The sequence below is a fragment of the Symphalangus syndactylus genome, chromosome 24 (genome assembly GCF_028878055.3).
Source record: "Symphalangus syndactylus isolate Jambi chromosome 24, NHGRI_mSymSyn1-v2.1_pri, whole genome shotgun sequence".
NCBI lineage: Eukaryota > Metazoa > Chordata > Mammalia > Primates > Hylobatidae > Symphalangus > Symphalangus syndactylus.
Window position 1 is genome coordinate 70,832,259 of NC_072446.2, and position 12,026 is coordinate 70,844,284.

The window sequence follows — 12,026 nt, forward strand, 5'->3', positions numbered from 1 at the left end:
AGAATATCTTCAAATAAAAACTACACAGAAGCATTCTGTGAAACTTATTTCTGATCTGTGCATTCAACTAAAAGAGTTAAACCATACTTTTGATTGAGCAGTTGTGAACACACTTTCTGTAGAAAATGCAAGTGGACATTCGGAGCTCTAAGAGGGTAATAGTGCAAAAAGGAATATCTTCAAATATGAACTACAGAGAAGCATTCTGTGAAACTACTTTCTGTTCTGTGCATTCAAATAACAGAGTTGAACCTTATTTTTGATTGAGCCATTCTGAAACACTATTTCTGTAGAAACTGCAATTGGACAATCTGAGCGCTAAGAGGCCTATATTGGGAAAAAGAATATCTTCAAATAAAAACTACACAGAAGCATTCTGTGAAACTTCTTTCTGATCTGTGCATTCAGCTAACAGTTAAAACATACTTTTGATTGAGCAGTTCTGAACACTCTTTCTGTAGAAAATGCAACTGGACATATGGAGCGCTAAGAGGGTAGTAGTGGAAAAATGAATATATTCAAATATAAACTTCACAGAAGCATTCTGTGAAACTACTTTATGTTCTGTGCATTCAACTAACTGAGTTGAACCTTACTTTTGATTGAGCCGTTCTGAACCCCTCTTTCTGTAGAAACTGCAATTTTACATTCTGAGCGCTAAGAGGCCTATATTGGGAAAAAGAATATCTTCAAATAAAAACTACACAGAAGCATTCTGTGAAACATATTTCTGATCTGTGCATTCAGTTAACAGAGTTAAACCATACTTTTGATTGAGCAGTTATGAAACACTCTTTGTGTAGAAAATGCAAGTGGACATTCGGAGCGCTAAGATTGTAATAGAGGAAAAAGGAATATCTAAAAATAAAAACTACACAGAAACATTCTCTGAAACTCCTTTCTGTTCTCTGCATTCAAACAACAGAGTTGAACCTTAATTTTGATTGAGACATTCTGAAACACTCTTTCTGTAGAAACTGTAATTGGACATTCTGAGCGCTAAGAGGCCTACATTGGGAAAAAGAATATCTTCAAATAAAAACTACAGAGAAGCATTCTGTGAAACTTATTTCTGATATGTGCATTCAGCTAACAGAGTTAAACCATCCTTTTGATTGAGCCGTACTGAACGTTCCTTCTGTAGAAAATGCAAGTGGACATTCGGAGCGCTAAGAGGGTAATACTGGATAAAGGAATATATTCAAATATAAACTACACAGAAGCATTCTGTGAAACTTCTTTCTATTCTGTGCATTCAAGTAACTGAGTTGAACCTTACTTTTGATTCAGCCGTTCTGAAACACTCTTTCTGTAGAAACTGCAATTGGACATTCTGAGCGCTAAGAGGCCTATATTGGGAAAAAGAATATCTACAAATAAAAACTACACAGAAGCATTCTGTGAAACTTTTTTATGATCTGTGCATTCAACTAACAGAGTAAAACCATACTTTTGATTGAGCCGTACTGAACGTTCCTTCTGTAGAAAATGCAAGTGGACATTCGGAGCGCTAAGAGGGTAATAGTGGAAAAAGGAATATATTCAAATATAAACTACACAGAAGCATTCTGTGAAACTTCATTCTTTTCTGTGCATACAAGTAACTGAGTTGAACCCTACTTTTGATTGAGCCGTTCTGAAACCCTCTTTTTGTAGAAACTGCCAATGGACATTCAGAGCGCTAAGAGGCCTATATTGGGAAAATGAATATCTACAAATAAAAACTACACAGAAGCATCTGTGAAACTTCTTTCTGATCTGTGCATACAGCTAACAGAGTTAAAAAATACTTCTGATTGAGCAGTTCTGAACACTCTTTCTGTAGAAAATGCAACTGGACATATGGAGCGCTAAGAGGGTAGTAGTGGAAAAAGGAATATATTCAAATATAAACTACACAGAAGCATTCTGTGAAACTTCTTTATGTTCTGTGCATTCAACTAACTGAGTTGAACCTTACTTTTGCTGGAGCCGTTCTGAAACCCTCTTTCTGTAGAAACTGCAATTGGACATTCTGAGCGCTAAGAGGCCTATACTGGGAAAAAGAATATATTCAAATAAAAACTACAGAGAAGCATTCTGTGAAACTTATTTCTGATCTGTGCATTCAGTTAACAGACTTAAACCATACTTTTGATTGAGAAGTTATGAAACACTCTTTGTGTAGAAACTGCCAGTGGACATTCGGAGCGCTAAGTGGGTAATAGTCGAAAAAGCAATATCTTCAACTAAGTACTACCCAGAAGCATTTTGTGAAACTACTTTCTGTTCTCTGCATTCAACTAAAAGAGGTGAACCTTACTTTTGATTGAGCCGTACTGAAACACTCTTTCTGTAGAAAATGCAAGTGGAGATTCGGAGCGCTAAGAGGGTAATAGTGGAAAAAGGAATATCTTCAAATATAAACTGCACAGAAGCATTCGCTGAAACTTCTTACTGTTCCGTGCATTCAACTAACAGTATTGAACCTTACTTTTGATTGATCAGTTCTGAAACACTCTTTCTGTAGATACTGCAATTGCACATTCTGAGCGCTAAGAGTCCTATATTGGAAAAAGTAATATCTTCAAATAAAAACTACACAGAAGCATACTTTGAAACTTCTTTCTGATCTGTGCATTCAGCTAACAGAGTTAAAACATACTTTTGATTGAGCAGTTCTGAACACTCTTTCTGTAGAAAATGCAACTGGACATATGGAGCGCTAAGAGGATAGTAGCGGAAAAAGGAATATATTCAAATATAAACTACACAGAAGCATTCTGTGAAACATCTTTATGTTCTGTGCATTCAACTAAGTGAGTTGAACCTTAGTTTTGATGGAGCCGTTCTGAAACACTCTTTCTGTAGAAACTGCAATTGGATATTCTGAGCGCTAAGAGGCCTATATTGGGAAAAAGAATATCTTCAAATAAAAACTACACAGAAGCATTCTGTGAAAGTTATTTCTGATATGTGCATTCAGCTAACAGAGTTAAACCATACTTTTGATTGTGCAGTTCTGAACACTCTTTCTGTAGAAAATGCAAGTGGACATTCGGAGCGCTAAGAGGGTAATACTGGAAAAAGGAATATATTCAAATATGAACTATACAGAAGCATTCTGTCAAACTTCTTTCTGTTCTGTGCATTCAAGTAACTGAGTTGAACTTTACTTTTGATAGAGCCGTTCTGAAACCCTCTTTCTGTAGAAACTGCAATTGGACATTCTGAGCGCTAAGAGGCCTATATTGGGAAAATGAATATCTACAAATAAAAACTACACAGAAGCATCTGTGAAACTTCTTTCTGATCTGTGTATACAGCTAACAGAATTAAACCATTCTTTTGATTGAACAGTTATGAAACACTCTTTCTGTAGAAAATGCAAGTGGACATTCGGAGCGCTAAGATTGTAATAGTGGAAAAAGGAATATCTCCAAATAAAAACTACACAGAAGCATTCTCTGAAACTCCTTTCTGTTCTCTGCATTCAACTAACAGAGCTGAGCCTTGCTTTTGAAGGAGCAGTTCTGAAAAACTCTTTGTGTAGAAACTGCCAGTGGACATTCGGAGCGCTAAGAGGGTAATAGTCGAAAAAGGAATATCTTCAACTAAATACTACACAGAAGCATTCTGTGAAACTTCTTCTGTTCTGTGCATTCAACTAAAAGAGTTGAACCTTAGTTTTGATTGAGCCGTTCTGAAACACTCTTTCCGTAGAAAATGCAAGTGGAGATTCAGAGCGCTAAGAGGGTTATAGTGGAAAAAGGAATATCTTCAAATATAGACTACACAGAAGCATTGTATGAAACTAGTTTCTGTTCTGTGCATTCAACTAACAGAGTTGAACCTTACTTTTGATTGAGCCGTTCTGAAACACTCTATCTGTAGAAACTGCAATTGGACATTCTGAGCGCTAAGAGACCTATATTCGGAAAAATAATATCTTCAAATAAAAACTACACAGAAGCATTCTGTGAAACTTATTTCTGATATGTGCATTCAGCTAACAGAGTTAAACCATACTTTTGATGGAGCAGTTCTGAACACTCTTTCTGTAGAAAATGCAAGTGGACATTCAGAGCGCTAAGACGGTAATACAGGAAAAAGGAATATATTCAAATATAAACTACGCAGAAGCAGTCTGTGAAACTTCTTTATTTTCTGTGCATTCAACTAACAAAGTTGACCCTTACTTTTGATTGAGCCGTTCTGAAACACTCTTTCTATAGAAACTGCATTTGGACATTCTGAGCGCTAAGAGGCCTATGTTGGTAAAAAGAATATCTTCATATTAACACTACACAGAAGCATTCTGTGAAACTTCTTTCTAATCTGTGCATTCAGCTAACAGAGTTAAGCCATACTTTTGATTGAGGAGTTCTGAAACACTCTTTCTGTAGAAAATGCAACTGGATATTTGGAGCGCTAAGTGGGTAATAGTGGAAAAAGGAATATCTTCAAATATAAACCACACAGAAGCATTGTATGAAACTTCTTTCTGTTCTGTGCATTCAACTAACAGTATTGAACCTTACTTTTGATTGAGCAGTTCTGAAACACTCTTTCTGTTGGTACTGCAATTGGACATCCTGAGCGCTAAGATTCCTATATTGGAAAAAGGAATATCTTCAAATAAAAAATACACAGAAGAATTCTGTGAAACTTCTTTCTGATCTGTGCATTCCACTAACAGAGTGAAACCATACTTTTCATTGAGCAGTTCTGAACACTCTTTCTGTAGAAAATGCAAGTGGACATTCGGAGCTCTAAGCGGGTAATAGTGGAAAAAGGAATATCTTCAAATATGAACTACAGAGAAGCACTCTGTGAAACTACTTTCTGTTCTGTGCATTCAAATAACAGAGTTGAACCTTACTTTTGATTGAGCCATTCTGAAACACGCTTTCTGTAGAAACTGCAATTGGACAATCTGAGCGCTAAGAGGCCTCTATTGGGAAAAAAAATATCTTCAAATAAAATCTACACAGAAGCATTCTGTGAAACTTCTTTCTGATAAGTGCATTCAGCTAACAGAGTTAAACCATACTTTTGATTGAGCAGTTCTGAACACTCTTTCTGTAGAAAATGCAACTGGACATATGTAGCGCTAAGAGGGTAGTAGTGGAAAAAGAATATATTCAAATATAAACTACACAGAAGCATTCTGTGAAACTTCTTTTTCTTCTGTGCATTCAGCTAACTGATTTCAACCTTACTTTTGATGGAGCCGTTCTGAAACCCTCTTTCTGTAGAAACTGCAATTGGACATTCTGAGCGCTAAGAGGCTTATATTGGGAAAAATAATATCTTCAAATAAAAACTACACAGAAGCATTCTGTGAAACATATTTCTGATATGTGCATTCAGCTTACAGAGTAAAACCATACTTTTGATTGTGCCGTTCTGAACACTCTTTCTGTAGAAAATGCAAGTGGAGATTCTGAGCGCTAAGAGGGTATTAGTGGAAAAAGGAAAATCTTCAAGTATAAACTACACAGAAGCATTCTCTGAAACTTCTTTCTGTTCTGTGCATTCAACTAACAGTATTGAACCTTATTTTTGATTTAGCAGTTCTGAAACACTCTTTCTGTAGATAATGCAATTGGACATTCTGAGCGCTAAGAGGCCTATATTGGTAAAAAAATATCTTCATATAAACACTACACAGAAGCATTTTGTGAAACTTCTTTCTGATCTGTGCATTCATCTAACAGAGTTAAACCAAACTTTTGATTGAGCAGTTCTGAAACACTCTTTCTGTAGAAAATGCAAGTGCACATTTCGAGCGCTAAGTGGGTAATAGTGGAAAAAGAATATCTTCAAATATAAACTACACAGAAGCATTGTGGGAAACTTCTTTCTGTTCTGTGCATTCAACTAACAGAGTTGAACCTTACTTTTGATTGAGCCGTTCTGAAACACTCTTTCTGTAGAAACTGCAATTGGACATTCTGAGCGCTAAGAGACCTATATTGGGAAAAATAATATCTTCAAATAAAAACTACACAGAAGCATTCTGTGAAACTTATTTCTGATACGTGCATTCAGCTAACAGAGTTAAACCATACTTTTGATGGAGCAGTTCTGAACACTCTTTCTGTAGAAAATGCAAGTGTACATTCGGAGCGCTAAGACGGTAATACTGGAAAAAGGAATATATTCAAATATAAACTCCACAGAAGCATTCTGTGAAACTTCTTTCTGTTCTGTGCATTCAAATAACAGAGTTGAACCTTACTTTTTATGGAGCCGTTCTGAAACACTCTTTCTATAGAAACTGCAATTGGACATTCTGAGCGCTAAGAGGCCTATATTGGTAAAAAGAATATCTTCATATAAACCCTACACAGAAGCATTCTGTGAAACTTCTTACTAATCTGTGCATTCAGCTATCAGAGTTAAACCATACATTTGATTGAGGAGTTCTGAAACACTCTTTCTGTAGAAAATGCAACTGGACATTTGGAGCGCTAAGTGGGTAATAGTGGAAAAAGGAATATAATCAAATATAAACTACACAGAAGCATTCTGTGAAACTTCTTTCTGATCTGTGCATTCAGCTAACTGAGTTAAACCATACTTTTGATTGAGCAGTTCTGAAACACTCTTTCTGTAGAAAATGCAACTGGACATTTGGAGCGCTAAGTGGGTAATAGCGGAAAAAGGAATATCTTCAAATATAAACTTCACAGAAACATTGTATGAAACTTCTTTCAGTTCCGTGCATTCAACTAACAGAGTTGAACCTTACTTTTGATTGAGTCGTTCTGAAACACTCTTTCTGTAGAAACTGCAATTGGACATTCTGAGCGCTAAGAGACCTATATTGGGAAAAATAATATCTTCAAATAAAAACTACACAGAAGCATTCTGTGAAACTTATTTCTGATATGTGCATTCAGCTATCATAGTTAAACCACACTTTTGATGGAGCAGTTCTGAACACTCTTTCTGTAGAAAATGCAAGTGGACATTCGGAGCGCTAAGACGGTAATACTGGAAAAAGTAATATATTCAAATATAAACTACACAGAAGCATTCTGTGAAACTTCTTTCTGTTCTGTGCATTCAACTAACTGAGTTGAACCTTACTTTTGATGGAGCCGTTCTGAAACACTTTTTCTGTAGAAACTGCAATTGGACATTCTGAGCGCTAAGAGGCTTATATTGGGAAAAATAATATCTTCAAATAAAAACTACACAGAAGCATTCTGTGAAACTTATTTCTGATATGTGCATTCAGCTAACAGATTTAAAACATACTTTTGATTGTGCAGTTCTGAACACTCTTTCTGTAGAAAATGCAAGTGGACATTCGGAGCTCTAAGGGGGTAATAGTGGAAAAAGGAATATGTTCAAATATAAACTACACTGAAGCATTCTGTGAAACTTCTTTCTGTTCTGTGCATTCAACTAACAGAGTTGAACCTTACTTTTTATTGAGCCGTTCTGAAACACTCTTTCTGTAGAAACTGCAGTTGGACATTCTGAGCGCTAAGAGGCCTATATTGGGAAAAAGAATATCTTCAAATAAAAACTACACAGAAGCATTCTGTGAATCTTATTTCTGATCTGTGCATTCAGCTAACAGAGTTAAACCATTTTTTTGATTGAGCAGTTATGAAACACTCTTTCTGTAGAAAATGCAGGTGGACATTCGGAGCGCTAAGGTTGTAATAGTGGAAAAAGGAATATCTCCAAATAAAAACTACACAGAAGTATTCTCTGAAACTCCTTTCTGTTCTCTGCATTCAACTAACAGATTTGAGCCTTACTTTTGAAGGAGCAGTTCTGAAACCCTCTTTGTGTTGAAACTGCCAGTGGACATTCGGAGCGCTAAGTGGGTAATAGTCAAAAAGGAATATCTTCAACTAAATACTACACAGAAGCAATCTGTGAAATTTCTTTCTGTTCTGTGCATTCAACTAAAAGAGTTGAACCTTACTTTTGATTGAGCCGTTCTGAAACTCTCTTTCTGTAGAAAATGCAAGTGGAGATTCGGAGCTCTTAGAGGGTAATAGTGGAAATAGTAATATCTTCAAATGTAAACTACACAGAAGCATTCTCTGAAACTTCTTTCTGTTCCGTGCATTCAACTAACAGTATTGAAGCTTACATTTGATTGAGCAGTTCTGTAACACCCTTTCTGTAGATACTGCAATTGGACATTCTGAGAGCTAAGAGGGCTATATTGGAAAAAAGGATATCTTCAAACAAAAACTACACAGAAGCATTCTGTGAAACTTCTTCCTGATCTGTGCATTCAACTAACAGAGTTAAACCATAGCATTGATTGAGCAGTTCTGAACACTCTTTCTGTAGAAAATGCAAGTGGACATTCGGAGCGCTAAGAAGGTAATAGTTGAAAAAGGAATATATTCAAATATAAACTACACAGAAATATTCTGTGAAACTTCTTCCTGATCTGTGCGTTCAACTAACAGAGTTAAACCATAGCTTTGATTGAGCAGTTCTAAACACTCTTTCTGTAGAAAATGCAAGTGGGCATTCGGAGCGCTAAGAGGGTAATAGTGGAAAAAGGAATACCTTCAAATATAAAGTACACAGAAGCATTGTATGAAACTTCTTTCTGTTCAGTGCATTCGACTAACTTTGTTTATCCTTACTTTTGATTGAGCAGTTCTGAAACACTCTTTCTGTAGAAACTGCAATTGGACATTCTGAGCGCTAAGAGTCCTATATTGGAAAAAGGAGTATATTCAAATAAAAACTACACAGAAGAATTCTGTGAAACTTCTTTCCGATCTGTGCATTCAACTAACAGAGTTAAACCATACTTTTGATTGAGCTGTTCTGAACACTCTTTCTGTAGAAAATTCAACTGGACATTTGGAGCGCTAAGAGGGTAGTAGTGGAAAAAGGAATATATTGAAATATAAACTACACAGAAGCATTCTGTGTAACTTCTTTCTGTTCTGTGCATTCAACTAACAGAGTTGAACCTTACTTTTGATTGAGCCGTTCTGAAACACTCTTTCTGTAGAAACTGCAATTGGACATTCTGAGCGCTAAGAGGCCTATATTGGTAAAAAGAATATCTTCACATAAAAACTACCCAGAAGCATTCTGTGAAACTTCTTTCTCATCTGTGCATTCAGCTGACAGTGTTAAACCATACTTTTGATGGAGCAGTTCTGAAACACTCTTTCTGTACAAACTGCAAGTGGACATTCGGAGCGTTATAACGTCTATAGTGGAAAAAGGAATATCTTCAAATAAAAACTACACAGAAGCATTCTCTGAAACTTCTTTCTGTTCTCTGCATTCAACTAACAGAGTTGAGCCTTACTTTTGATTCAGCAGTTCTGAAACACTCTTTCTGTACAAACTGCAATTGGACATTCGGAGCGTTATAACATCTATAGTGGAAAAAGGAATATCTTCAAATAAAAACTACACAGAAGCATTTTCTGAAACTTCTTTTTGTTCTGTGCATTCAACTAACAGAGTTGAACCTTACCTTTGATTGAGCAGTTCTGAAACACTCTTTCTGTAGAAACTGCAAGTGGACGTTCGGACCGCTAAGAGGCCTATAGTGGAAAAAGGAATATCTCCAAATGAAAACTACACAGGAGCATTCTCTGAAACTTCTTTCTGTTCTCTGCATTCAACTAACAGAGTTGAGCCTTACTTTTGATTCAGCAGTTCTGAAACAGTCTTTCTGTAGAAACTGCAAGTGGATATTCGTAGCGCTATGAGGCCTATATTGGAAAAAGGAATATCTTCAAATAAAAACTACACGGAAGCATTCTGTGAAACTTCATTTTGTTCTGTGCGTTCAACTAACAGAGTTGAACCTTACTTTTCATTGAGCTGTTCTGAAACGCTCTTTCTGTAGAAACTGCAATTGGACATTCGGGGCGCTAAGAGGCCTATATTGGAAAAAGGAATATCTTTAAGTAAAAACTACACAGAAGCATTCTGTGAAACTTCTTTCTGATCTGTGCATTCAACTAACAGAGTTAAACCATACATTTGCTGGAGCAGTTCTGAAACACTCTTTCTATAGGAAATGCAAGTGGACATTCGCAGCGCTAAGAGTGTAATAGTGGAAAAAGGAATATCTTCAAATATAAACTACACAGAGGCATTCTGTGAAACTTCTTTCTGTTCTGTGTATTCAACTTTCAGAGTTGAACCTTACTTTTGATTGAGCAGGTCTGAAACACTCTTTCTGCAGAAACTGCAAGTGGAAATTCGGAGCGCTAAGAGACCAATAGTGGAAAAAGGAATATCTTCGATTAAACACTACACAGAAGCATTCTGTGAAGCTTCTTTCTGTTCTGTGCATTCAACTAACAGATTTGAACCTTACTTTTGATTGAGGAGTTGTCAAACACTCTTTCTGTAGAAACTGGAAGTGGACATTTGGAGCAATATAACATGAATATATTTTCACTTTAAGCATAGAAGTATAAGAGTAAGGGAATATGCCTGCAATTCCGCAAGGTTTGATTTTATCTTACATGTAGTTCGTTATCCAGTCAGTAAGTGTTTGTTGTACTCGATCCTGTGCCAAGTGCTGGGAATTGAGGTATGAGGACATAGTTGTAGAAACTCGGCCTATTGAGATTCTATTCAAAAGGCTCTCCTCAGTATAAGTTAGTAAGCACATAAATAGACGAGATATTGACATATTATAATATATGATATGAAGAAAAATCAGATTGAAGATTTTTAAAAGAGTTTGAAGGTAAAGTGAGATAAGGTGTTATCAAGAAAGGCCTGTTTGAGGAAATTAATCTCAGGCCTGAAAGAGGAGAAGATGACAAGAGAATTCCAGGCAACCGGAAGAACACATGACAAGGCCTTCTAACAGGAGAATGTTCAGCGTGTATGAGTAGTAGAAGTCCATGGTGGCCGGAGCATAGTAAGTGAGGGATGCATGACATGAGGTTATACACCCATTTAGAGTCAGGGGTCCGAATATGGGGTGTGAGCTTTCTTGCACCAGTATTGGGAAGCTTCTGCAAGATTTTTCTAGGGCAATGACCTGATGTTATTCCTTTCCTGTTTTCTTTTTCTTTTTCTTTTTTTGGTGATTACTTTCTTTGCTTTCTAGAGAACAGATGGTAGAAGGGGGAAGTGGAAATATGCAGACACATTAGGGATCCATCAAAATATTGAACTGAACTGATGGGTTTGGCCGTGGTTTGACCTAGAGTGGTTATTATAGAGAATGAGCAGAATGGATGCATTAGAGAGATTTCTCAAGTTTGATATGGTTGAGCTACAGATTGGATACAGGTAGGAAGATGGTAAAGGAAGGGATGACATCAGGTATACTTCGAGTTTGGTGTTGACAAGCAGGGTGCATGGTAGAGCTGTTTATGAGAAGGCTTCAGGAGAAAAAGGAGACTTGGAAACTATTCAGAAAGGTCAGAGACTGTGTTCTGAATCTCATGGTAGAAACAGGAAGGATTCTATTGTATACAGTAACAGGAAGGAGAATGCAAATGCAAATTTTTTGACCAGCTTTACAGAGTTCAGCCAAACAAGCCATACCTAGTTCAAACTCATGTTAGAGATGAGCAAACTGAATTTCAGAACCTGTAAACAACTTGCCAGAATCAAAAACGAGCCAGAAGAATATTTCGCCCATTACATGATACATTGTTTATTTAAATAGTTATAATTATTTTAGATATTTTACATTCTTGATTTTATTATTAATCACAAATAACATTGTACTTAAAGTTTATCTCTATTTTTCACTTTTCTTATTTTATCATAATTTCAGGTAAAAATCAATCAAAAAATTATATTGAAATTGAAATACTGAATTTTATACTAAAGACAAGGCATCCAACTGAAAATGAAATTTTCCAGGTGAAAATTTCCAAATCATAAATATGTAGGGATAAAAAACTTTATTTATAAAGAAAAAGATAATTCTAATTAATTGATGATTCAAAGGTTTACAACTTTAAAAGTAAATATTATCTTTGAAGTAAAGTCCATTTAAATTATTTATGCAGCCAAAGTTTTAGTAATTGTATATGTATATCATGTAAACTTTT